Genomic DNA, 24,548 nt, shown 5'->3' with positions numbered 1-24,548 from the left:
AGAGCAATTACTCATATTTAAGGAAACATTTCAAACCAAGCAGCTGTTCAGGTTTGCTATATAGGAAAAGAAAGACCTTCACTTTCTGTAACCATTCCTACTCGCTAACATTTTGCTGGGGAGAGTAGTCTGAGAAAACACAGGTATATTTTTTTTAGCTTTGATTTTATACAAAACAAGTTTAATGTCTTATCCACAAATCAGTTTTGATTTATTCTAAGCATCCATAGAATGAGATGAATGTCTTCCACCCCAGTACCACAAGTTTAAATAAGCCATAAATCACTTTTTGTTGGGGTTTGGATACACAATAGGTCAAACTGTCTTAATGTTTGTGTCAGTCTGTCATAAAAGCACTTACTTACAAAAATCTGGAACTTTTATACCCACTCCCCCCATCCAAAATCTATATTTACTCAATAACCTTTTGTTCTTCTATTTGTTGCTCACCCTTGTGAGACAAAACATACGCAATGGCTATTTTTAGCTTCTCCTTTGACAGAGCATAGTTGAACTCTGCAATGTTTAAATTAAGTCATAACGCCCATAGAAAGTCTTAAATGCAAAAGTCAACCTGAGGGACTTTTAGAACTGAACAGTGAAAGAATAATTTGAACTTTTATAGTATTTGGCAGTGTAAAGTGATTTTGATGGCTTTGTCCATTGAAATACAAATATACCCTTTCCAGAGTTTTGTTGCCTTATAATTTTTAGGAGATTTACTGGGTTAGGTAGCTGTGCAATAAAAATAAATGCCTGAGGTTAGTACTATTTATTTTGTTGTAAAACTGCTTTAACTGTATAGAAATTTACCTCCAAAATAGTCCTGATTAACTGTTAGTGTTTGTGAGTTGTTTGGGTTTTTTACAAAGAATATTTTCTTTCACACATTGTTAGTGTAATTGATATAAACATTTACTGCTGTTCTCCAAGGCTACAGCATGTACCCCTACACCACAAAACCTCTTTTTGACCTCAACCACATTTCTGTTTGATGAAGAATTGTGAACTCAGCCCTTAAGGCAGATTTTTAGGATCAGGTGGTCGCCAGACAGCACAACTTCTGGCAATGTCTCTCCTTCGATTTAAAAAAAAAGGTCATAATTGTTATTGTAAAAAAAAAAATAATCTAGATTTTGTGTTATAAACAGTGTAGTACAGACCAGCTCCAAACACACTTTAGGAATTCGGGTTGGGAAACCTCTGCCAGCCTAGCACGGGGGAAGACCGAAAGTGGAAACTAGGTTGCTGACAGGTAATAAACTTCCTCTTATTTTCTTCTAGAAGAAAGCTGTGGTTAAATATATGGTAACTATAGATGTCCCGAGTAACTGGAAAATATGTCTTCAACATGAAGACTTCTCTAACATATAGCCCTAAAATAAATAAAAAAAATTAAAAAAAATTACACAGATAACACAGGTGTACAAAAGAACTACAGGTTAGGCTTTGTTGACCAAATGAAAATAACTTTTTTGCTTGCATCTTTCCCATTTGTATATAGGATTAAAAAAAAAGTAGCAAAATCACTTACTCTATTATGTCATTTCATTATGTTGTGTGATAAAATGCCCTGTGCTAGTTTTTGAATAACATCTAATGTTGCATAATACCTTAATTACTTTTCAGAGAACACGGTGCATTTCAATTCAATAAAAACAATCATTTTGGTCCCATGCAAGGTCACAAAAGAGCTAAAAAATTGATTTCAGGATAACTCAGACAGACTTTATTGAATCTGGCCCTCAGTTATATATCTAACATTGTTAAGGCAATGGCAGGGTCATGGTGTTGCCTATGTAAGATCCATGGGTAAAACGAGCTCTTAGCAGTCATGGATTCTTCTCAGAGGCATGGCTAATATTTATCTGCTCTGGTGGCACTCCAAATGTGCTAAATACTTTCCGAAAAAGCAAGGCATGACTTCTGTTGCTGGACCACTTCTTGCTGAAGTTCACTGAAAGGGGGCAGGGCTCAGGGGAGGAGGGGGAAGAAGAGGCAGCCTACCTGAGCATCAAAGTCAACCAAACCTCGTGTCTTGGGCTGATCCAGCTGGCTTCCAGGAAGGAAAAGCATGCTCACATGTCTAAGGTAAGAAATACCACAGTAAGAAATGACCCCCAGAAGGGCACAGAGATGCTTGTGTGAGAGCCAAGGGCACACCTTAACTTGTGGGTGATTAGTCAGCAGGCAGAAAATCCAGGAAACCTGTTGAAATCTCTAGTAGGATCTCCATCCTTGGAAACACTCAAAACTTGACTGCATGAGACCTTGACTGATATGATCCAATGGTGAAGCTGGATCTGACTTTGAGTCCTGCAAGAGTTGGACTGGATGACCTGACGTGATCCCTTTGCATATTAAATTGTTGAGTGATTCTGCAAAAAAAATGTAAGATGGCTTTATTTATTCAGCCAGATCTCAAAACAAGATCACTAGGCCCCCGTTCAGTGCTCTGGATGCCTCTGTTACGTGTTGAAAACCACGGTGCCTCCAGCAGCAGAGGTGAAGGCACTCGGCTCGCTCCCTTGAGCAGCAGTGTGAACACAGAGATGCAAGGAGCCAGGATGCAACATGCCAGGAGCTTCTCAGCTTGTGGGGTTTGTTAGTGAGGAAGGGGTGATGCACGAGAGGAAGGGAGAGGATCTCAGAAGATGAGGACTCCTTTCAGGGATCACCCCAGATGCAGCTTTCCTCTGCTTTGTACTGATGAAGCACCAGATTGAACAGTTCTGCTGACCTCAGCTTAGACAACCCAGCAGCTGAGCCAAGGGCTGGATCAGGAACTGCTGAGGACTCCATAGCTTTAAGCTAATTCCCTGAATTCCACCAAAAAGCTTATCGGAGGGTCCAGCCAGTCCCAGCACACCGGTCTCCATGCGCTGCTGTGAAACAGCTCCGCTTTACAAGCAGCCCACAGCCTTCTGCGACAGCGCGAGCTTGCAGATGGTGACAAGGCGCAGGCACCATGCTGAGCCCGTAGCAGCAACCTGAGCTTCCAAGAGAAAAGAAAGATAACCCTGAAGGACCGCAGCGGCAGGGGAAGGGGAATGATTTCACCAGGGGATGATGGCAAAGGCTTGCATCTGCTGGATCCCGACCTGACAGCGCCGAGGGACAGGTGTGAGTTTTGAGGGGCAAAGCAGTTGTATTCGGCTCCTGGCCGCCAATTCCTCCTGCCGCCCCTGCCCAGCCTGCCCTGACCTACCACAGCTACGCGGAGACAGCAGCCGGGGGCAGGGACACCCCTGTCAGTCACACACGCACACATCGCAGCTGGCTTTAAGGGAGCAAATTGTCACACCAGCAATGGTGCGGAGGGTGACTCTAAAGCAGAGGAAACTGTGGCAGGTTACTGATAACACTGATTAAAAAAGGGTAAAATAATGGCCAGACCTGGTCTGTTTCCAGGCAAGCCCTAGAGTTATTTGGAAGCACAGATACACATAATAAAAATAAAATAAATATTTTTTTTTAAATAAAATAAAATAAAATAAAATAAAATAAAATAAAATAAAATAAAATAATAAAAAGACAGAGGTATTATAAGAAAAATACATAAATTTCTTTTATTTCCAGTCCAATCAACAAATATATCCATTGTGCACAACCTGCTGGACTTCAGGCTAAGTGATACATCTAGAAAATCTGCATGTTACTGAGCCTGTAAGATACAGACTGTCTGAGTTCATCTTTGAATGAGTGCCCAACCCCATGCATGACTTTGAGGTATAACAGAAAAAAAAAAGATGAGTCAATTTTTTTTCAAACCAGTTTCCTCACTGGGAAAATATTCCTCTAGGTCACACAGTTCTTATTTACTCAGTAAATACTATGACAGAGAGATTTACAACCACGTCATTAATAACACAAATTGACAAAGAACTTCCTCAAAACTCTTTCATCTCCAGACAAACATGATACATGCGCAAAAATGTGCAGTTATAAATTTACAGCTGAACACGTGCGTTCGGAGCAAGGGTGGGCAGGGAAAGGGGGAGGAGCACATGAAAAACAACACCTGATCTTTTTCCCCCCATGATAAGCATTTGGGGCTGACTCATATTTATTTTGGATAGTCGCTTACTTGTTTCACTGGTTGCTGAAGACTATTTTGATCTCTTAGAGGACGAACTGGAAAGGGACTCCTCTTTTGGAAAAATTGGGTGATTCTTCACACTCGAATCTGCTGCTGATAAATTCATTATTTTGTCTGTATTGAACAAACTAGATGATAGTTCTCACAGTATTTAGTTAAGGACCAGATTAATAATTTTCCCTGTTGTCTGAATGCATCCACCCGACATCTATCCTGCAGGAATTGTGAGAGGAAAAGGGAGACTTTTGTGGAGATAAACACAGTTGCTTCAATGCTCCTTTTTATTGAAGCTGTTTGGTATTTCATGAGTCTCTTCTCTTTGTGCGTCATAACAGCCTTAGGTTTTTATGTTTATTGGTACCAATTACACATGGTCTTCTTTTTAATAAAACAATTTTCCCATTTAAAATGACCTTGTGTCCAAGGAGAAAGTTTTGTGGTTCCCTGTTAACTTGGAGAAATTTTTCTCAGGAACAGAAGACTTAACAAATCCATTTCTTCTTTCTTTTTGAATACTGGAATTTTTTTTTCCTTCATCATTTAAATTTATTTTTTAATTTTATATCATACTTAGGGGTCTTTTACACTTTACTTCATGTCGCATAATTCTGACATTACCAAAATAATGACTGAATACTCCAGAACACATCTCACTTACATTCTAAAGAAACATGGAATGTAACTCACATTTTCTGGCCACCTTTAATAGGAGACTTTTTTGCTATTATCTGCAGCTGCTGAATCTACTAGTTACTTTTATTCTGCAGGTTTACGCTGAATCTTTGGGTATTTCCTTACTAGCCCAATTCTGGCAGATGAATCGAAGCAAAAAACATCTCCTCTAAAGGCAGCTCCTGGATTCTCTGTGCAGTCAGTGCAGAGGAGCTCCTTAGACCTCCACGGGGAGATATTGTGTGCCTTTCTTTGGTGCCTGGCCTGAAGAAATGCAAGATTTGTGGAGAGGGGTAACATCTTTTATGGGACCAACTCCAGAGACTTTCAGAAGCCTGGCCTCTTTCTGGACCGCTTATATAGGGAAATAAGGTTTTATATTTAGAGAATTGCCTCATTAGGCATGTACAGTTTAAGTGCAAACTGAATTAAACGGCCAAGTCCCGGCTGGTGGCTGCAGTAAAAACCTTGAAAACCTCCTCTGGACGTGCACAGGAACTAAAGAGAAAGGCACAAATGGCTTTAAAAATAAATCCCAGGGTTATGCCAGCCTCATGATTTCGAGGGTTTGGCTCCTACTGTTTGAACACGTGGATTTGACAAAAATTACTCAGCCAAGCGTTTCCATCTGGCTGCCCCTCTGACATTACTTTGGCTTCGCTTCAAGTAAAGCCTGTCCCCCATCACTGAAGAAGCTTTTGAGAAAGTGAGGCTTTTTAACACACTGCAGAGCTTGTGCTTCTGTCCAAACAGGCAAAGATATGTACTGCAGCTCCGGCAGGCACATGGGACGTGCTGATGGACATAGTTCTAAACTAGAGCAGGGTAGGTTTAGATTAGACATTAGGAAGTTCTTCACCATCGGGGTGGTGAGACACTGGCGCAGGTTGCCCAGAGAGGTGGTGGATGCCCCATGCCTGGAGATGTTCAAGGCCAGGCTTGATGAGGCTCTGAGCAACCTGACCTAGTTGAAGATGTCCCTGCTTACTGCAGGGGGGTTGGACTAGATGGCCTTTAAAGGTCCCTTCCAACCAAACACATTCTATGATTCTATGACATCTCAGACAGGGCACTTACAACACTCTGGGACCTGCAGCTCATCCCCGGCTCCAGTTTTGCAGTGCTGGCGTCTGGGAGATGGGCTGCAGCACCACACCTCCCCAGCAGCGGTGGTGGGACAAGGATGTGGGTCCTCTCCCAAGCCATGGAGAGAGATGGAGCGAAGCCATCTGCATGCATCTCACTGGTGTGGAAAGCAGGAGGCTCAAGCAGGGAGAACATGCAGTGAGGAAGGGGCCACAGGAGAAGAAAGTCACTGCAATGCAGTGACAGAGGCAGCCTTGGCTGGGACAAGGGGGGTTGTGCCCCCTCCCATAGGTGTGTGATGCCGCCAGAGTGGCACCTACGGCTGTGTGATGCATTCACCTTAGGGAACAACTATCCAAGCTGCATCCATGTTTGAGGCCCTACAGCTGCCCAGTGTGATGCAAGTGTACAGAAATAGGCGACACCAGCCCCAGAGAGCCCCAGAATAAGTAGTTACACAGGGGCTACACAGGGGTAGGGTGGAAAAGAGAGGTGGGAAGGGGAACAAGAAATGTCTGGAGTGATGTATCTGGAGGCAGGGTAGAGATGGGGGATAGGACCCAGATCTTCTAATTGTGTTTAGTGTTAATGTTCTCTGGAAAATAAAAATGAAGAACAAAGCTGAGTTGGCAGTGTCTCCTCCTGTCTTCTCTCCCTTTCAGCTTTATTTGCCGTGCACATATAAAGGCACTGGGAATATTAACAACACTACAGAGGTGATACCAAATTAGTGCCTGTGTAATACAGAGGTGATACCGACTTAGTGATACATGTAACAAACCAGATGTAAGTCTCCAGCATAACAGCGCAGACACCCAAGAACTCCTGTGCTATTATCCTGCGCAGAGACGTCCCCACCTATTTGGGTTAGTGTTTGTACACGTGAATAGCTCCAGATTAGTGGGATTTGGGCGATGAGCGGTGCCCTGAGGAAGGCAGGAGCACCCGGGCATCCCGGGCATCCCACTTTCCTGGGCAGAGCTGCGCCTTCCCTGGCAGCCAGGCTGGAGACAGTGGCAATGCTCTGGGAAAACCACTAGATGTAGATACAGCGTTAGACTGTCACTGGTCCAGGAAAATGTGGTATCTGTCTTCAAGGGAAAATTACCTTTCAGTGCCGTGAGAGGGGGCAGGTGCTTCTAAATAGAAATTAAAAACCTTTTAAAGATTATACTGATCTTAGTATTCATAAAAACAACAACAGCAAGCAGTGTATCGGTTAAGGGTCTTCTAATAATTTCTTGTTTATTCAATCTTTTTTCTAAAAAAAACCAAACCTGCTTTCTTCTCATGCGTTATGACTAAATGCCACCAAATACCACATTTTCCTCCTAAGATTACCCCCATTCACCCTCCAAAGCCCCCCGCCCCCTCCTTGCAGCACGGTCGCTGAGGTTTGTTTGTCAGCTCACCAGGGCAGCGCTCGGGGCTGTTTGTGCTGCTGGAAGCAGTACTGTGCTCTTGGGTGAGAGCGAAATACCGAGAAATAAATGGTAGATAAGTAATGGTTCTGTCCTAAGGTAATGAGGCTCTTTTTCTGAATGCAGATGAGGAATTCATCAAAAGGAGAAGGCTAATGTAAACTCCTAAACATTTAAGTCATCTAAATGGTGCATGAGAAACACTGCCTGGTTATACTCTGCCTCGGGCAGTAGGTCAGAGCATCAGCTAATATAAATCATATAAATCCATCAGGGCTACGGCAACGTACAGCAGCGCTGGACCGAGCCAGCAAGTCTGTCTGCATGGGGCTGGCATGGCCAAGGACAATGCCCCATAGAAAGAGCACCCTGCTCCCAGCGGGCCAGGTAAAAGGAAGAAAAGTCTATTGCCAAGGGCCGGTTAGAGCCCAGTCCACTTTCTCTCTATCAGGAAGGCACTCGCTATTCATATTCTCCATTGATTTTCCAATATGATACCAAGTTAGGGTAGCAGGTTTACCCTGCAGCATTTTCCTAGTGTCTGAGGAGAAGCAGAAAAGAGCATCTAGAGGAGAATAAAAAAATAAAATTGTTGGCCAACTGGTAATTTTCTTAACGATAAGAGAGTGAGCGAAGAGGAGAGGCTGCCTGCAGGCTCATTGTGCTTGCAAGGAATAAAGTGCTCAGAGAGGCTCAGAGTGAAGAAAATTGGTAATTTTCAAAGGCAAACATCAGATCCAATGGATAACCATGAAGCATCAAACCAAAATGCAATTATAATAGAACCCAATAAATAACTACTGAAAGACTTTTCGCAGTTTCGTTACCCCTGCCAACACCTGGTGTTACAGGCAGTCCCATCCTATTCCCGAACTCAGGCACCACGGTACCCACACCACCACCTCAAACAGGTCCAGGAGGCAGGTTTGAGCACTGGTCCACTGATTATCCGGGCTGTTTAACTGTTAACTTGCTTCTGGGCAGGGTTTTGGTGTATGTCAGCTAAAACTTTCCCAAATCCTGCTTGAGAAAAGTTTGGGAGAGGCCACGTGCGAGGGCCGGCTCCCAGCAGACAGCAGGGCTGTGATTGCATCAGGCTGGCTCCCTCTGCTCCATCCTCCAACCTCTGCCTGGGCTTTGCACCCACAAACACCTCCACACACCAGCACATCACACCACAGGCTTTGCAAAACTAACCACCACTCCCCTACCACAGGAAAAAAAAATGCAGTTGAGAAACCCCTCACATTTTTCAGGTGTTTTAAGCTGGAAAAAAAATCCTCCCACAGAATAATAATGGTGGCACAGGGGCACAAGATGAGGTGCTGAGGAGATGCAGACCAAGCGCTGTGGGAGAGCGAGTTGCATCTCAACCTCTGGGCCAAGGACTGGTTTCCAAACCTGTTTTAATTTATGGCATGGGGAGAGCCTTAAATCCCAATGAAGAAATGTATCGTTGCTCTGTGAATGCCCTGATGGAAATAAAACTGTGCACGTGAATAAACTGAGTTCTATGTCACAGCCTACAAAGCAGGGAAAAGGAGTCAGGATTTGGATATGGTAGGAAAGGTCTCTGCCATGGGGCAGGGTGGAACTGTCTCGTTGACACTGAGGTGTGATCTAGCAGCTGCCTGGCAGCAACTCATCCACCGTGTGGAAACTATCTCTTAAACCTAGGGCAAGGCTCCGCATTGCGCAGGTTGAAGGTCTTCATCTCTCTGAGATGAATGAGCTGCAAAAGCCAGCTGGTTTTTTCTCAATAAATGGTTTTGACGAGAATGACTTTTTCATTGAACAAAACTCTTTGACACACAGTAGTAAGATTTTTCTTATGTTGTGAAAGTGTTGAGCTGCTTAATTCTTTTTCATCCAATATTTTGACATACCATTACCAAAATAGCTACTAAAATGTTCATGTGCTAAAATCTCAGTCTCTGATAAATCAATGGAAAAGACATTAAGAAACACTGTGACAACATCTACACGAGAAGCGCAAAGAATAGTAATCACAATTAATGACAATTTAAGAGAAATCAGAGACCATAATTAGTTTTGAAACATTTACAATTTTAACACTTAGCTCCTAACGACAGCGTCTTTTTCTGACCAGCTGTTCTCAGACCTGCTCTCGGGAGTTACCCACGCGTTAGTGTTTGCTGTTGCCTTCAAAGATTGCAATCTCATTCAAGCAGAGACTCATCTTCTTGCGTGTTTGCAAAGCACTTGCACAACTCTGAATGTCACTGAAGTTAGAAGCAACAGACCGATCAACACAAAGATCGGGCAGAAAGATATAAAGGAAAAAAAATTTTGGTCTTCTAACTGCATGTGAGTGAAAAGATGTTTCCAAAAAGGAAAGAGAAAGGTGGGTAATAGAATTCAAGATCCAAATAATGATACAACTTAGTGTCTTGGCAAGCTCCAGGACAGCTGTGTGGAGAAGTACACAAGCACATTATGCCTATGTCTACACTTGTGTGGCAGCAGTATGCATGTACAGCCCTGAGCTAGCCACCTTCTGCCTAGCGTGGGCACACAACAGCAAGGAGGTGGCCGGGCCAGCGATGCGGGCTCGCCATGGGGTCCCGAAATGACTAACATTACCTGGAGCCCCTGCCGTTGTGCTTTCCTTGCTCTCGCTGCCTGGGCTAAGCTGTTTACAGTCACAACACCGCATGCAGTTTGCTCACTGCAAAAAGAAAAGACAGACGTTCGCTGTTATAATGTACTTACTGCAGGAGGTTTTGACCTGTATGTGAACTGTAGGGGGTGGCAAAGGAAAAGACGTTCACGTGCACAAAAATTGCATCTGGGACATTTGTGAAGCGGCCTGCACCTTTCCTGAAATGCTTCAGGGGTCCAAAAGTGAGAAAGGTTAAAACCATTAGTAACAGGGTGCATTTATATGGCTCAGTGCTGTGTCACGTAAAGGTATCAAAGAACTGGCCAAGAAGCCCAAAGCTGTATTAACGTCATACTTCACTTGGACTAATACACCCTGTATCCCACAGGGGCTGGAAGGCAGTGGGGGTATCTTGGTGCGCTGCTGTAATCTGCCGGGCAGAAATATGCTACTATTTAACTGAGGAAAGGTTGGAGGAAGGAAGCTACGTGATTTAGTTGAGATCAGTAAAATACCCGTGGTGGAGCCAGTCTCCTGAACAGCACCTCCATGACCCATGTACTCGCACCCCCAGGAGAGGGGTCAGCAAAGCAGTCAGCGAAGGTGAAGAATACATTGATACCTGCTCTGCAAATTAAACAACAGATACTTGGAAAACAATGCTGACATTTTGGTGACGATCTCCTCAGTGCTCCGAACCCCTTCGCAGACATCGTCCCCAGCCTGACCTTTTAAACCTGATGGTGGGCAGGTAGGACAGCTCAGTTCATTACTTCATGTTGCTAATGAGATCCAGCACATACAGATCTCTCAGTACGTGCTGGGGAAAAGGTCCTAACCTTCCTCATCATTTGTCAGATATGCCCATGTTGTATCTGCTACTCACAGCAGAAAGCTCCCAAATGTCATTAAAGCCTGTCATTACTGTCCAGGGACAACTGTTTCATGGAGCAGGTCACAGGGGCAGAGGAGCTTTTAGGCATTGCCAGGTGAACAACCGGAACACCACCAGCCGGCAGGAGACTAGTTTCAACTTGTGGCATGAGATGCACAGAATGGGAAAGAGTTACTGGGTTTACTGAGTCAAAGAGGACAGGTACAAGGAATAAAACTGATTTTTCAGCAGAAAATATGGAGCAAAAGACCAGAAGTCCCTTGGTTGGGGCCACCAGGGCAGGAATGTTTGCAGCTGATGGGTGCGGCTTCTCCCCAGAAGAGAAGACTGAGAGGGGATCTCATCGATGTCTATAAATATGCAAAGGGTGGGTGTCAGGAGGATGGGGCCAGGCTCTTTTCAGTGGTGCCCAGCAACAGGACAAGGGGCAATGGGCACAAACTGGAACACAGGAAATTCCATCTCAACATGAACAGGCTGCCCAGAGAGGTGGTGGGTTCTCTGACTCTGGAGACGTTCAAAACCCACCTGGACGCGTTCCTGTGCAACCTGCTCTAGGTGACCCTGCTCTGGCAGGGGGGTTGGACTAGATGATCTCCAGAGGTCCTTTCCAACCCCTACCATCCTGTGATTCTGTAACCTCTGACTCAGGGCAAGGACCCAGGACTAAAACAAGTTTATTGAGGTGAGGGTATGGATTAAACCTCCCTCCGCACTTACGCAGCAGGACTGACCACATTTTAAGTGCAGAGGGTTTTTATTAGCCAGAGCCACCACCGCATTGCCCCCACTGCCTCCATAGTGTCTGGGTGTCACAGCAGCCTCTGCTTGAGCTGCCTCTCCTGCCCCACCGGTGGGACCAGCCTCTCCTGTGCCCCATGGCACCCCCTGGTGCACAGTGTGGTCCCCACTGCAGCCCGGTGGCCGTAGGAGAGTCACGGAGCTGGGAGCAAGAGGGAAGAACTGCTGCCTTTCGCTGCACCAAGCAAAAACATGATGTGTGGGGTGAGCTCCAGCGAGACCACCAAGCTGCTGGCAGCCACCTGAATGCCACAAAGTGCCACCTCACCCTGTGCCCCGGGACACCCACCTGCACCTTGTCGCTGCCTCACATTTCAGAGGAACAGTGTCCAGCTCGCTTTCTCCTCCGCCACGCCACAGCCTTCCCACCCCAGCAGCTTCATCTCCACATGCAGTGCCATCTGAATGTGGGTTCATACTCCCAAGTTCAGTGAGCTGACAGGAACAACCTCTCTTTGGGCTGAGTGTTGGTATTTTTTTTACTTTTTTGGAAATTTCACCGTGCTCTTCTGAGTGTGGCTGCTTTTCAAAAGCACGAACACTTGAGTGCAAAGGACTGGATTATATCCACTGCAACCTGCCATCACTAAGTGCAGTTGACCTCTTCCGCTCACTCCAATTCCAAAGCACACGTCCTGTTACTCAGTATTAAAATGTTTTTTGGCACACAGTGTATAACAGATATGGTATATAGATTTTTAAAAAAAACACATGCATTCAGCTTTTCCTGGAGAGGATGAGTCTGTCACACGTCAGTTATTTAAAACAAACCCAACAAAAGAGTGCCAAAGTGGAAAAAAAATGCCTTGCTGCAGGACCTCACCAATTCATGACTGAAACCTCTAGTTCTTGCAGAGGTTTTAGCCCTGGTATGGAGGAGATGCCATTTCAGCATCCTTCCAGTGTGTCCATGTGCAGACAGCTGGAGCCCCGCAGCCCTCCCCCAAGCAATGGGACCTCCCTCTCCATCTCCACCACTTACTCCAGTTCTTCTTCCCTGACATGTACCCTCCTCACTTCACGTTGACGTTATTTTTCGCTCTTCCCTGCCTGACCTCTGCCTCTGTGCTGTGCTCTCCTGCTTGGTGCCTGCTTCCCCCATCCCTGCTGCACTCAGCAGAGGGAAGAATGATGGGTGAGAAAACCCTACTAGCGGAGGGGAGCGAATGTGGACTGACTGCTACAGGAAGCAGCAGAAGCCATCAGGTCTTGCAAGCTGCCTCTGCCAGTTTAATGGGAACTTTGGATGAAATACAGACATGACCTCCTAGGATCTTGCTCACAGGTGAGACTCCTCGTGCACGTTGAAGATGCTGTTTTGTCAGGTGATACAGTATCCTGAGTGATGCTAACAGACATCAGTTGCGGGGAGTGGGGACCAGGGTCCTGAAGGCTGACACTGCTCACCATGAGTCACCGAGACGGTGGGAACCACCAAGAACTGCCACCGCTGTAAAAAACAACACCAGAACAAACAACCGCCCCAAAATTGTTGCTCACCTTGCTCAGAAGAGTTGAGAACACACTAGTAGATATAAAGAGAAAATAAACAAGATTTTAAATTGGAGTCGTCATTCTTCTGCCAAAAACTCTCCCTGACACGTACTGCTTAATGAGTGTGTATTTTCCTTTGGAAGAATGTGGCCATACACTCCTTAAAATGTTCCTGCATAAAATGAGAGCATAATATGCAATACAGCATGTTGAAGGCTTATTGAAGATATTTACTACATTCTCCTTATGTAGACGGTGTTTGTTTAACCATCTTTATTCACAATAATTAACTGTTGCTATTGCTATTCTTTTTAGGACCAATTAAAAGTTGCTCTGCACTTCCTTACCAATATATTTTTAAGCTACTCAGTGCTTAATACAAGTTTTTAACCTGCAGGCTCAAGTCTTGTGGAGGCTCACGCACATGAATAATTCATAAACTGAGGAACAGTGGCTATTAACATAAGTAAAACTACTCGAAAGAAAAAAGTAGCTCACGCTTGGATTCTTTGCAGGAGTTGACCTTAATTTGCTCTTCAGATCTAGATTGCCCTATTACGAAGCTTTCTTGTCCGTTTTTCATTTATTTTATATAGGTAGGAAACACGGATTAAAAAAGGTCTCCAAACTCTATAAATCTTCTAAGTTAGACTGAACTTTCATGACAGTTGTAACGCTGTGGACAGCATCATAAACCCGAGGGTTCCTCTACCTCCCTCGTTGCCCCCACGTTTAATAGTTTCCGTATGACTGTGAGGAGGCAGACGAGATGACCCAAATGCCATTAATGTTTACAAGACGGTTCTGTGAAGCCTTAAAAGCAGGCACCCATGTTGTGAGGCTCAGCTGTCATCCTGTGCATTTGCACTTGTAGTGTAAAAAGCAAATCCCTGATAAGTAATTACTGCATTCCTTGGTTTTCCTTAAACAGAGAGAAAGCAGAGGAAATTTTAAAGACAAATGAAACTGAACTCAGCTGTCGCGTTCACAAACTGTCATGCATTCATCTTGCTGTTAAAAACTGTAGGAAAAAATCAGATAAGAGCAAAGCCCTCCCTGCTTACAAAGTAAACAGCGAAATATAAACTGGGTCACTTGTCATACCAGGAGCATGTCACTGGTTTTTCAGGGTGCTCAGCCATTTTTATGAGTTCAGAACTCATTTGTGAGTTCTGGCCATTTTATTCCAAGAAAAGCTCCACCAATTTCACTGGATTCAAGTTGTAGTAGAAGTAATGGTGAGGTGATGTAGCCTAAGGTCCCTTTTACTTGCTATGTGGTAGAGAAATGTAGAAAAAGGATAGCTCTTGCCCTCAGAAGTTAAAAAACTGCTGGTTGTAGTCGTGACTTGCACATTTTTGAGAAAAATCAGAATGAAAACAATTTTGAAGCTCTTTTTTTTTCTTTTTTTTTTGAGTCATCTACTCTCCTCCTACCACGTGAGGTGGCTGTAGCACCGGAGAGCAAGACTCACTGCCGTTCCTGGCTGCAGCATGAACTCTCACTCCCTTCACTTGGAGCTGGCAGTTCGTTAGCAGCCAGTTTATCAACTCTCCCTTACCACAGGCTTGTGAGCCCTCTGAATTTTTCATGATCTCCTCCCCTTAAGACAGCAAACCTGTAATTTTTTTCTACACAAGCAACAGGACGTGGGATTCAAGGGATGAAAAGTAAATTTTGGACTTTGAACAATGTCTTTGATGCATCTTAAGAAATTTCATGGATTGAGATGCATTCATGCACTTCCACCCCAAAACTCCCTCAGTTTCAGACAGGGATGAGTATTCCCCACTCTCCCCTCTGTGTTGCCCCTCAGCTGAGGACATGTTTCTAGTACAGAAAGTGCAGAGCTGCCCAACTCTCTTTAGCTCCGTGCACGCGGGATTTCGCGTCTTCACCTGGCTTCTGTAGACGAAGAAGTGTCTGTGTCACCTCCTTTCTCTGTTGTCTCAGGAAACATTTGCAAACATTGCAGGACGCGGGAATGCAGCCTGGGTTTTGTCAGTACCTTATCGAGATGTCCTGGCCACTGAACTCTTGCGACGGTTCAACGGCTCCCCTGTCCCTGTCTGCCTTGCGTCCCCGGCTGTGTGATGGTCCCACTCAGCAGTACGGGCAGGGGGGGGCAGCTCTCCCCCTGCACACCCTGTTTTATGTCAACATCTTCCCTTCGCGGAAGCAGCATTTCCTCCACAAGGCTTCGCAGTCCCATTATTTCTTTATTTTTTTATTATGAAGTTTTGAGTAAGGGTTTAGGAAAACTGGTTTGGAAAGACAGTTAAAAGAAAACCTGAACAAATTCCACAGAGACAAGGCTCTCTTAACGTATTCCAAGGTACCTTAGTCAAACCACTTCTCCTCAGATGCTGGTGGGCCCAGATAAATGAGGAAGAAGCTCTCCAATGTCACCAGGCTCTCTCATTGCCATTTCAGCTCTTCAGGACTTCCTTCTTCTTCCATAGCACTAGCCTGGCTTGATTCAAAGTAAAGGCCCCCCCGGTGATGTCCACCTCAGTTCTTAATCACATTTCTGAGCCAGTTTTTTTCCTTCAGTTCTCATGGCCTGATAATAATTAGGCTTCTGAGGCTAATAGCAATTGTGCCTGTGTGCTGCACAGGCTGTAGTACTGCCTCAGGTTTTGGCAGAGATACACACAATCTTTTTTTCAGTATTATTAAGAGGATATAAAAACAAAATCTTCACCTGGTGCATTTCTGAGTCAAGTTAACCGTTTTATCATTTTGAGCTTGTCTTGAATCATACCAACCCTCACCCTGTGGAGTCTGGATCCCGAAGGGATGAAAGTGCCCATGGGGAAACCCTGATTCAGGCACCCAATCACTTATGGTACCCCTGCCCCATAAGCAGCGCTCCTAGATGGTTATGTACTTTCTGCATAGGCTTGAAGGCCTTCTATCGTGCACTATAAATGCATCCTCAACACCCCTCTTAACCAGCTGGGAACATATTGCTGGAGCCAGGTAGGTCTGATGGTTAAGGAAGAGCAGAGCTTGCAGCCCTGACTGACAGGTCCCTGGGACCTTGCTATCAGCTTGCTTTGTGTGCGTTTCTGGTGCGCAGCTGACCTTTTGAAGCTTCCCTCTCCCTTCGTGCTGTGCTCCCTCCAACTTCAATCAGCACGGCTGCACGACAAGGAACAAGAGGGGCAGCCTTGTAAAGCATGAACCATCTGAGCGGAGGTACCTTGAATAAACAAACTGCAAGGAGAGAAACGAATCCTGACTGACTTCTTGCGTCTCTTGATGAAAGCAGTACATCCTGGCAGCCCGTGTGTCTCTCAGCTCCAGAGGGATTAGCGTGGTGTTTACCTGCTATTTCCCAGGCTGGGCAAACACTTGATCTTGCTAATGTGTACACGAGTTTTTGACAGTTGCCATAGCACAACAGGAACCTTCCCTTCTCGCTCATTGTTTGTAACCTTTGAGGACTAACCAGCCAAGCTTTCTTACAGCATCAAAAGTGCAGCTTATTTTAAATTAGTTTCCAGGAAAAAAAAAGGGCTGACTGAGTTGGATATTCCTCCATGAAACCATGACACTCAGCAAGCTTGAGCTTTCCTTTGAGGGGAGGAAAGAGCTTTTCTGCTCCCAAGGAGTGGGGAACAGGATGGCTTTTGGGGAGTTTTGCGGAAGGAGAAGGAGCAGGATGGTGGCACCACTGTCCCTGCACCTGCACTGGAGGAACAGGGAAACACTTGCATCTCCTGTGGGACTGTTTGGGTACTAGTTCACTATTATTTCACTTGTCTTCTGGTAGTGACTAATGCTCCATTGTGTCCCAGGGCACTTCGTGTAAAGTGATATTTAACCGCAATAAAAGCAAGATGCTGCCAAGAACGTGCAGTGAGGGTTTGCAGAACAAAGTTAGGAAAGTTTCCTGGCGTATCACAGCTAGAATAAGGGTGTGCTTATAGCACCAAGCAATCCACTGTATATGTCACAACAAGGGCCCATAGCACTGATGCCTGCATAATCCTTTTTTTTCATCTTTTTATCTTCACTATGCCCATCTTCCTTCATATACTTGAACAGCCGTATATTAAATAGGATTTATATGGGCTAGGTAGCAGAACTAATACCAGCTGATGTGATGGTTCAGCAGTGAGTCATGTACCACGGTTGAATGCCTTCCCCTAGTCCACACCGCCACCAGAGTCCGGGCAGCACATTCACTATGTGAAAGCAGGTAGCAGCCTGGAGGGATTGTGTGGTGCTCCCTTCCCTCACTGCGGGACCAGTGCTTCCCACACAGGTGCTGACACGTCCAGTGTCAGAAAAATACAAACTAGGAATGAAATAGGTCGCTGCTACCATTTTCACAGTTTGTGAAATGCTCGACGTAAAGAATGAATAATGCAAAAAAGTAAATAATAATAAAAAAAATCTCCATTTGCTATTTCCAGTAAACGCTGCTGTTGTTTAAATAAAGGCAACGCTGAAAGAGGGAACAGAGTATTGCCAGTGCTCATAGCCCGTGCTTTTAATGGCTCCACTTATCTGGATCTTATTTTGGCTTGGCACTGTTGGTGTAACTTTACTTCTCAAGCAACTAGCACCAGCACTTCAATTTATCAGGCTCCGAGGACTATCTGCTGAGATAAACTCAGCCTGCCCAAAGTGGCAACATTAACAGCATTGACAGAGCCTCAAATAGAATTGGCAACTCCTTTGCAGTGCTAAATAAAGTAACACCAGAAAATTCACACCCTGGCTGGTCACTCCCTATGGAAAAAACTGAATTCCCACAGGGCCCTTTGCAGGTCCTAAAAGGTTTGGTGAATGGGAAACAGCAAGATATGTCCCTTTTCTGTCACAGCTAAAAGCCATGTCCTGGTTTAACCCCTCGCTACCCCTTCATCCCCGTTAAAAATTCTGGTATTAGTTTTCTTAATTTGTGAGGGGAAAAAAAGCAGGGGGGACAGAGACCAGAATTGTTCCTTTTCCCAGTCTTAAATTGACCTCCTTATGTCATTGCTGCTTCTTCCCTGGGTTTGCACAATGGGGTTAAAAGCCTAAATGACTGGGAAGCCAGATCCTGGTTATTCTGTGACTTGTCCAGAGGTACAAGCTGAGAGGAGGAGACCTTTCTGGGTACTGCTCAACGCCTTTGGTGAGTTGGGAGGGTAAAACCTCTGGCCCATTTTTATTTTTCAGGTTATACTTTTACTCAAAGGCTTTTACATTTGTTTGTTTATCACATTGGAAATGGATGTATAGAAATTGCAAACTACAAAACAGGGAGGAGAAATGCGTTATATTCACACAGGTAAAAGGAGAAGCAGGATTTCCCCTTTTCCCCGGGATTCCTAGAGCTCTGTCTTTCTTCAAGAAATGGCCTGTCCTAGCCTACGTTAGCCATAGCGTGCAGTCCACCCCACCTGGAATAACCATAGGTATCCTATAAATACTTTACCAAGCAGCAAGCACCCAAACTGCCCAAGCCACCATTTCACAAGCTGCCTTGTCACTGCCTGGGGCGCTGATACCTGAAGAAATGAAGTAACTATTTGAAAGGCACAATTATTTTGCGAAAGCCAGCTAGCAAGTTGTCACTGTATAAATCTGGATTCATGTTCTTATAGCTGGTTCAATAACACTGCTCTGGCTTAAAACTGGAATTGATCATACTATCTATTTTCTATAGTGCTTGATTAAATTAGTTTTGTTTCTTGCTTGTGAGACATTCACAAAAGACTCCTGTTTCCTCTCAGTCTGACTTCTGTCTAGGTGCCAGATAACTTACACAAACTAACCTGTTCGTGAACTGTTGATTTAGGCTGGTAAACTAAGCTGCATGGCCTGGCTCCAAACTACTGATTGGAAACTTCTCAGACAAATCTCCTGTGACAATTAACAAATAGCACGCTGAGGTTCATGCGCATACTCGCAGACAATGACCAATATCTCATTTCGTGACTGCAGAGCGAGCTTGCCACTTGGCCCTTCCAGTACTATGTCGCCTGTGCCAGAGTGGCCATTGTAAAAGTACAGCTTGTACTTGCCAAAACTGTTTTTATAGCTAACTTCTACAGCTCACTCTAAAATAAACTACAAGTACACAACTTGTCTGCCTTTTCCAACTTCGCCTTTTGCCAGCGCAATTTTTTTTGAACTGAAGCATCATATCCTTTCAGAGACAATAGTGAAGCAACATTTTTAGTATAGACAGGGTTAGAAAACTAATTTACTAACAGGCATTTGTACCTTGGCTGGCTATAATAAAGTGACATGTCAAAACAATAAATATTAAAAGCTAGCCCAAGGATTGGTGGTAGAAGAAAGTTTTTTCATTAGAAAGCATCAGAAAGCACTTGTAGAGAAAGGACTCCTCTTGAACTCTATCAAAGTCTGTGTATGAGGTCTGTGCGTGACCATGAATTTTAATTTATGAACTAAAGACAGAAGATGGGTAGAGGCTCTTGGAGACCCTTGTTATCAATCAGAAAGAAGAAAGAAAGGAAAAAAGGAAAGTAAGGACATAGTAATGGGTAATGAAACAACAGAAATAGAACTGGGAGAAAGAATGATTCTTGTAAAAGTCATCAGATAGCAGGTACAGTTAATGAGTTTGCATGTAGGAGACTAGAAAATACTAGTGAGAAAGAACTGAGAAAATGATGTACAAGAAGTTCAAGAAGTCAGGACAAGGAACCCTGGGAATTGGAAGTACTGTGTAGAATGTAAAAATAAATACTGTAGGGAAAACCAAAACACAGTTGAATAGCAATCAAGATTTGATCTCTGATACTGAAGCACTTATGCTAATGAGAAAAGAGAAATAAATATCAGACTGCTGTAATCTCTTCGGTACTGGTGATAGTATAGAAAAAAGATTCCTTATGATTACTAGAAAAGGTATTAACAATACAGGAAGATAAATACTATAAAAGACACTATCATTATGGAAGGTTTTTGGTTCCCAGGTATCAATTAAAGATGAAAATCAGATATCTGCTTTGATAGCCAAGAAATTTGCTCATCAGTTTGCAAATGAGAGAAAAATTCCTGAATAAAGAAAGGATTTTTATCTGGTCTTGTTAGAACATGAGCCTATTGTAAAAGTGCTGGCCACAGAGGTAGTCTTGTTTCACATGGGCTTAAATTAACTGCAAGGATCAACAAAAAGAGCTCGTATCAAAGATTTTCCAGTGTCAGGAGGAGAATCTGTAGGATACAGGATGAGATAACGAGTGAAGTCACTGGCGCTGAGCAGGTAGGAAAATTGAATGAGACTTGGATGTTAAAGAGGGAAAAATAACACTACTCGGAGCTTCATACCAAGAAAAGGAGAAAAATATAAGGAGTCCAAAAACTGTTTCAATAAATAGCCACGTAAAAATTACTTTGGGACTAGATAAAAGAACTAAATACAAGGAAAAAAGAGCTTTTACAAAATTCCAGGTTACTCAGAGACCAATTCTGAAAGCTGAATCTGTAACTCTATATAGATATTCTGCTGTGCCCGTCCCCGTATTATATGAAGTCTACAGGTACCTTGGAAATTCACTGTGAACTTTAATACATTTAATGGATATTCTGTTATTCTCTTTTCTTGGGTGACAGGCAATTTTGCTGAGTGATTAAATACATTTTAGCCTCCTTTTCAACTTGCAACACTTATTCAAAGTGTTTGAGATGCTTCTGTAGCTTCACTTCTCCTCTTTCATCCCGTAGATCTCGGACAGAGCTCACTTCCACTGCCAGCGATGATAGTAGTCGTTTATGGCTTGTCCCAGCTATCTTCAACAAAATACCTTCTCTAGCAACCAAATGGGAGTAGGGCAACTGGTTGAAAAAGTGCAGAGCCCAACCCAGCCACAAGCTCAGGTGGGACTAACTGGAACCCTACACTTTCCCTTTAAGTCTTTTCTCCTCTTTGATCTGTTGCTGCCTTCTGGCTTTGCTATGTAATAAGGATCCTACTGTCTTTAAATATTACAGGTTTCTGCTGCTCTTTCAACACTGCCCTGAAATTACTGAACAGAAGGATCACAGCGGCAATTTACACAAACGGTGGAAGTGCAAGCTATGGTCCCCGTTTTCTTTCATTTCACCCATTGTTCAATAATTCATGTATACTCAAGATTTCAAATTACTTTCAAGTTCCATGACTAATAGGGTGTGGAGCTGTAATTTACTTACATGAATGTTTCATGACTTCCTTTCCAGTGAATTTGGAGAAGGTATCTCAAAACCTCGATTCCTTATCATTTTGACAAGGATCCAGTGGCTGAGCTGAAATTTTGCTTAAATTTAGCATGTAAATTCTGTCCATCTGCAAAAGGAAAAAGATTCTATTATCACCTCACTTATCACTACCTTCCACTTAAAAGGAGTGCTTTGGATGCATTTGGCTAGGCTCCCAGTGCAAAGAAGGGCAAAATATAGCATGTGAAACATCAATTATTAAAATACAATATTCATTACAATGGACGTAGTAACTAGGAAGGGCTAATGTGCTCAGAGATACATGTTGGTCTTGATTTATAGATATTAACTCATGTACTGATATTTAGACAGAATAAGTCCTAGATAGACAAGGAGTAGTATAAAAAAAAAGCACCCATGAGGCCTCAATGAAAAAAAAAGGAAAAGAAATGTGGTTTATTAATATTTTATTCTCTGCCATTAAGGCTGCAAGGTTGAAAATCCATCCCTCAGGTTTTACCTAAAAGCCCTACCATTTTTGCATTGTACCATCATAAAAGTGTACCTCCTTTCCAATGTTTCCTTTCCCTCCTGTTCTCTGCTCACTCCTAATACTGCCGGCCTCTTGCTTCCAAAGCTAGTGTGGCTCTCCCTCTCTCTGAAAGATCCTCCTCTGAAACTCTTCCGCTGTGTTGCCACTTTGCTGACTTGTGTGTACCCACCGCCACATTAGCCCTGCTTCTCTAGCTGGGTCAGGCACCTTATAACTCTTAGCAAAGGGCTCTCATTGCCACAGTTTATGTTACGTACGTCTGCAAACCCCTACATGCACACACAGAGTCGACATCCACCCTTCACCGGCTAACGCAAAACCTCCCTCATTGCTCCAGCCCCCGACGGCTCCTGCCCGTACCCACGAAGACAGACACCCCGAAAGGCAGCAGCCCATGCAAGGTTTTATCTGCTGGAGTCTTATGACGACCAGCCACGACAAGTCAGCATGTGAATCACGTTTCCCCAGAACTGTTGCAATGAAAGTCAAATCCGCAGAGCCAGGATATGCAGTCCAGTTCCCAGAAGAGATTGCCTAAGGAAAGGAGGGAATCGCCGGTGCCATTTTTTTAAGAACAGGTTGGACAAATAGCTAACAGGAGTGGCAGAGGCAGAGATAAATAAACCTGCCTTTGGGCAGGAGGAGGGATTCGAAGACATGGTACACTCCCTTTCTCCTCTGCTTTCTATCATTTGTCTAGGTACACTGATTTTTGGCATGCTTCCTAAGGCTTCCCTCTGTGCCCACATTAATTTGGATAACGGACCAGCAGAGAGGTGCTGGAGCAGGAATCGGGACATGCAGGGCACATTTCCTCCTTTAGTATCATCTCAGTGTGACCTTGAGCTTCTCTCATCCCACCGTGATAACCAAGACTGTGCACCTACAAATAGAGTTTATGGTAATTCGCCTGCTTCATAGTGCTAAGATTTTGGATGACACTCAATATGCAAAAACTTCATTTTTTTTGTTAAAAGAGTAATCACATAAAATAAGAAGAAAATAAATTCTAACTTACATGAAGAATTACTACAGTAAAATGTGAAGAACAGTCACAGAAATTTATGCTTACAGTGTGTAAAATCAATCTGGGCTTTGCAGTGCTTTTCATTTTTTCTAATGGACACACTAGTATCTCGTCCCACACATTTTACTTGTGTTCAAGTAACCTGCAAAAAACCTTCCTGAAATTGCAAGGACACTCACAAGCAGAAAGTGAACAACTGCTGTTTTGATTAAATTTACCTCCAGTTGCCGCTAGCATCTCTGAAAAGCCAACTCAGAATGCCTGGGTGGGAATGAGTTAATGGGCATGAGGTGATTTCTGGGTTGGGGTCCTGGCTCTGCTCTCCTGGCCTGTGCCTGTGTCTTCCCCAAGTGAGCCCCCAGCAACTGCGACGCCTCCTCCTTCAATAGCTCACTCGTTTAGTCTGAATTCCTGAGTACCTAGAATATATAGAACAAGGAACCTTGATAGTGCAGTAGCATTTTAAAGTGATTGACTTTTCCGCATATTTCTCATGATAAGGACTAAAATATCTTTGAAAGTAATACAAGCCCTCGTGGAGAGAAAACTGTTACCTTTCTCCACAAAAGAAAATTTTTGAAGAACTGGGAGAAGTAAAAATCAAAACCCCCGCATGTATAAACCACTGGCAGCCTTGGTAAAAAGCAGGGCAAGGCATCAGTAAGTTGAAACGTAAATTCAATAAAAACATCTGTGTGTACAAGCTGATAAAGAAGAACTGCTGTAACCTGGCTGTAAACAACAAGGTTGTGCTTCAGGTTGAATTAAGGGCAGAAGCAACTTATTTGCATCACTTTCATACTGTTCGACCCAACTTAACCCTTCCATGTTCACAAAATCTCAGCCTAACAGGCTGAAGCATATGTAGCAGTCCCACAAACTGCACAAGGAGAAAATGGGGTTGTGCAGATTGTAGAAAACTGGATTTTGCCCAAGTATTCTCCTTTATGAATCCTCTCCTAAATGGCTTAGTCCATCCTGACATCCCTCACCCTCCCTGGCCCACCACTGCCTGCTGGGCCACCACTGGCCTCCCACCCCTTCTTCCTGTTTCCCCCACTCTGCGCTGAGAAGGACCTCACTCAAACTCTTCAAGAATAGCAAAAAAAGGGTGTTTCTGAGTGGAAAATGAAAAATACATGAACATCTAATGCGGCAGGAGCTCTGAGTCCCCCTGAGGTCTTCACCCGTTCCCATCCATTCACATTAGCTGTGGACTTCTCCCAGGCCATCCGCTAGCAAGCTCCTATGAAAGTAGGATTAAAAAGCATATTTATATTGTAGTGTCATGTTATAAAGCTGGAACTTGGCTTGATTATCTTTGCAGAGCCAAATTAGTCCATGTCTAAGTACTCTAGACTCAACATCCTCTCCCAGCAGGGTTGGAGAGAGGCCACCACCTTGTGCTGTGTCACTCTTCATTTCTCAGAGAGATATTAAGTGGGAATGAAAATCATGACAAGCAGCACAAACACCATTCACCCCAAAGTCCATTATTTAAAGTAAGTACCTTTTGCTGTTGATCAGTAGCTCCAGCACCCACTGTTGGCAAGGCTGAAAGTCAGACGCAGAGTTTATCTGTTTTATCAGCTGCATTTGGTCGCTCCAGCCACTAAGAATTCATGCTATAAAAGGATACACGATAAAAGCACAGGGTGAACGTGGAACAGAGATTTGACACAAGCCTCCTGCATTTTCAAGTGGTATG

General features: G+C 44.0%; 1 long non-coding RNA gene across 1 annotated transcript; it reads left to right on the top strand.

The window, feature by feature from the left end:
• The first annotated feature begins 18,077 nt into the window (after window positions 1-18,077).
• LOC141740124 (uncharacterized) lies at window positions 18,078-22,871 on the top strand. The gene is made up of 3 exons (XR_012585891.1): window positions 18,078-18,222; window positions 20,787-20,939; window positions 21,054-22,871. It is a non-coding gene; the product is annotated as an uncharacterized LOC141740124 (long non-coding RNA).
• The last annotated feature ends 1,677 nt before the right edge of the window (window positions 22,872-24,548 follow it).

Source organism: Larus michahellis, chromosome 3 (assembly GCF_964199755.1).
Source record: "Larus michahellis chromosome 3, bLarMic1.1, whole genome shotgun sequence".
Classification (NCBI taxonomy): domain Eukaryota; kingdom Metazoa; phylum Chordata; class Aves; order Charadriiformes; family Laridae; genus Larus; species Larus michahellis.
Note: the sequence above shows the minus strand (reverse complement) of the source record. Positions and strands in the feature narration are given on the sequence as shown.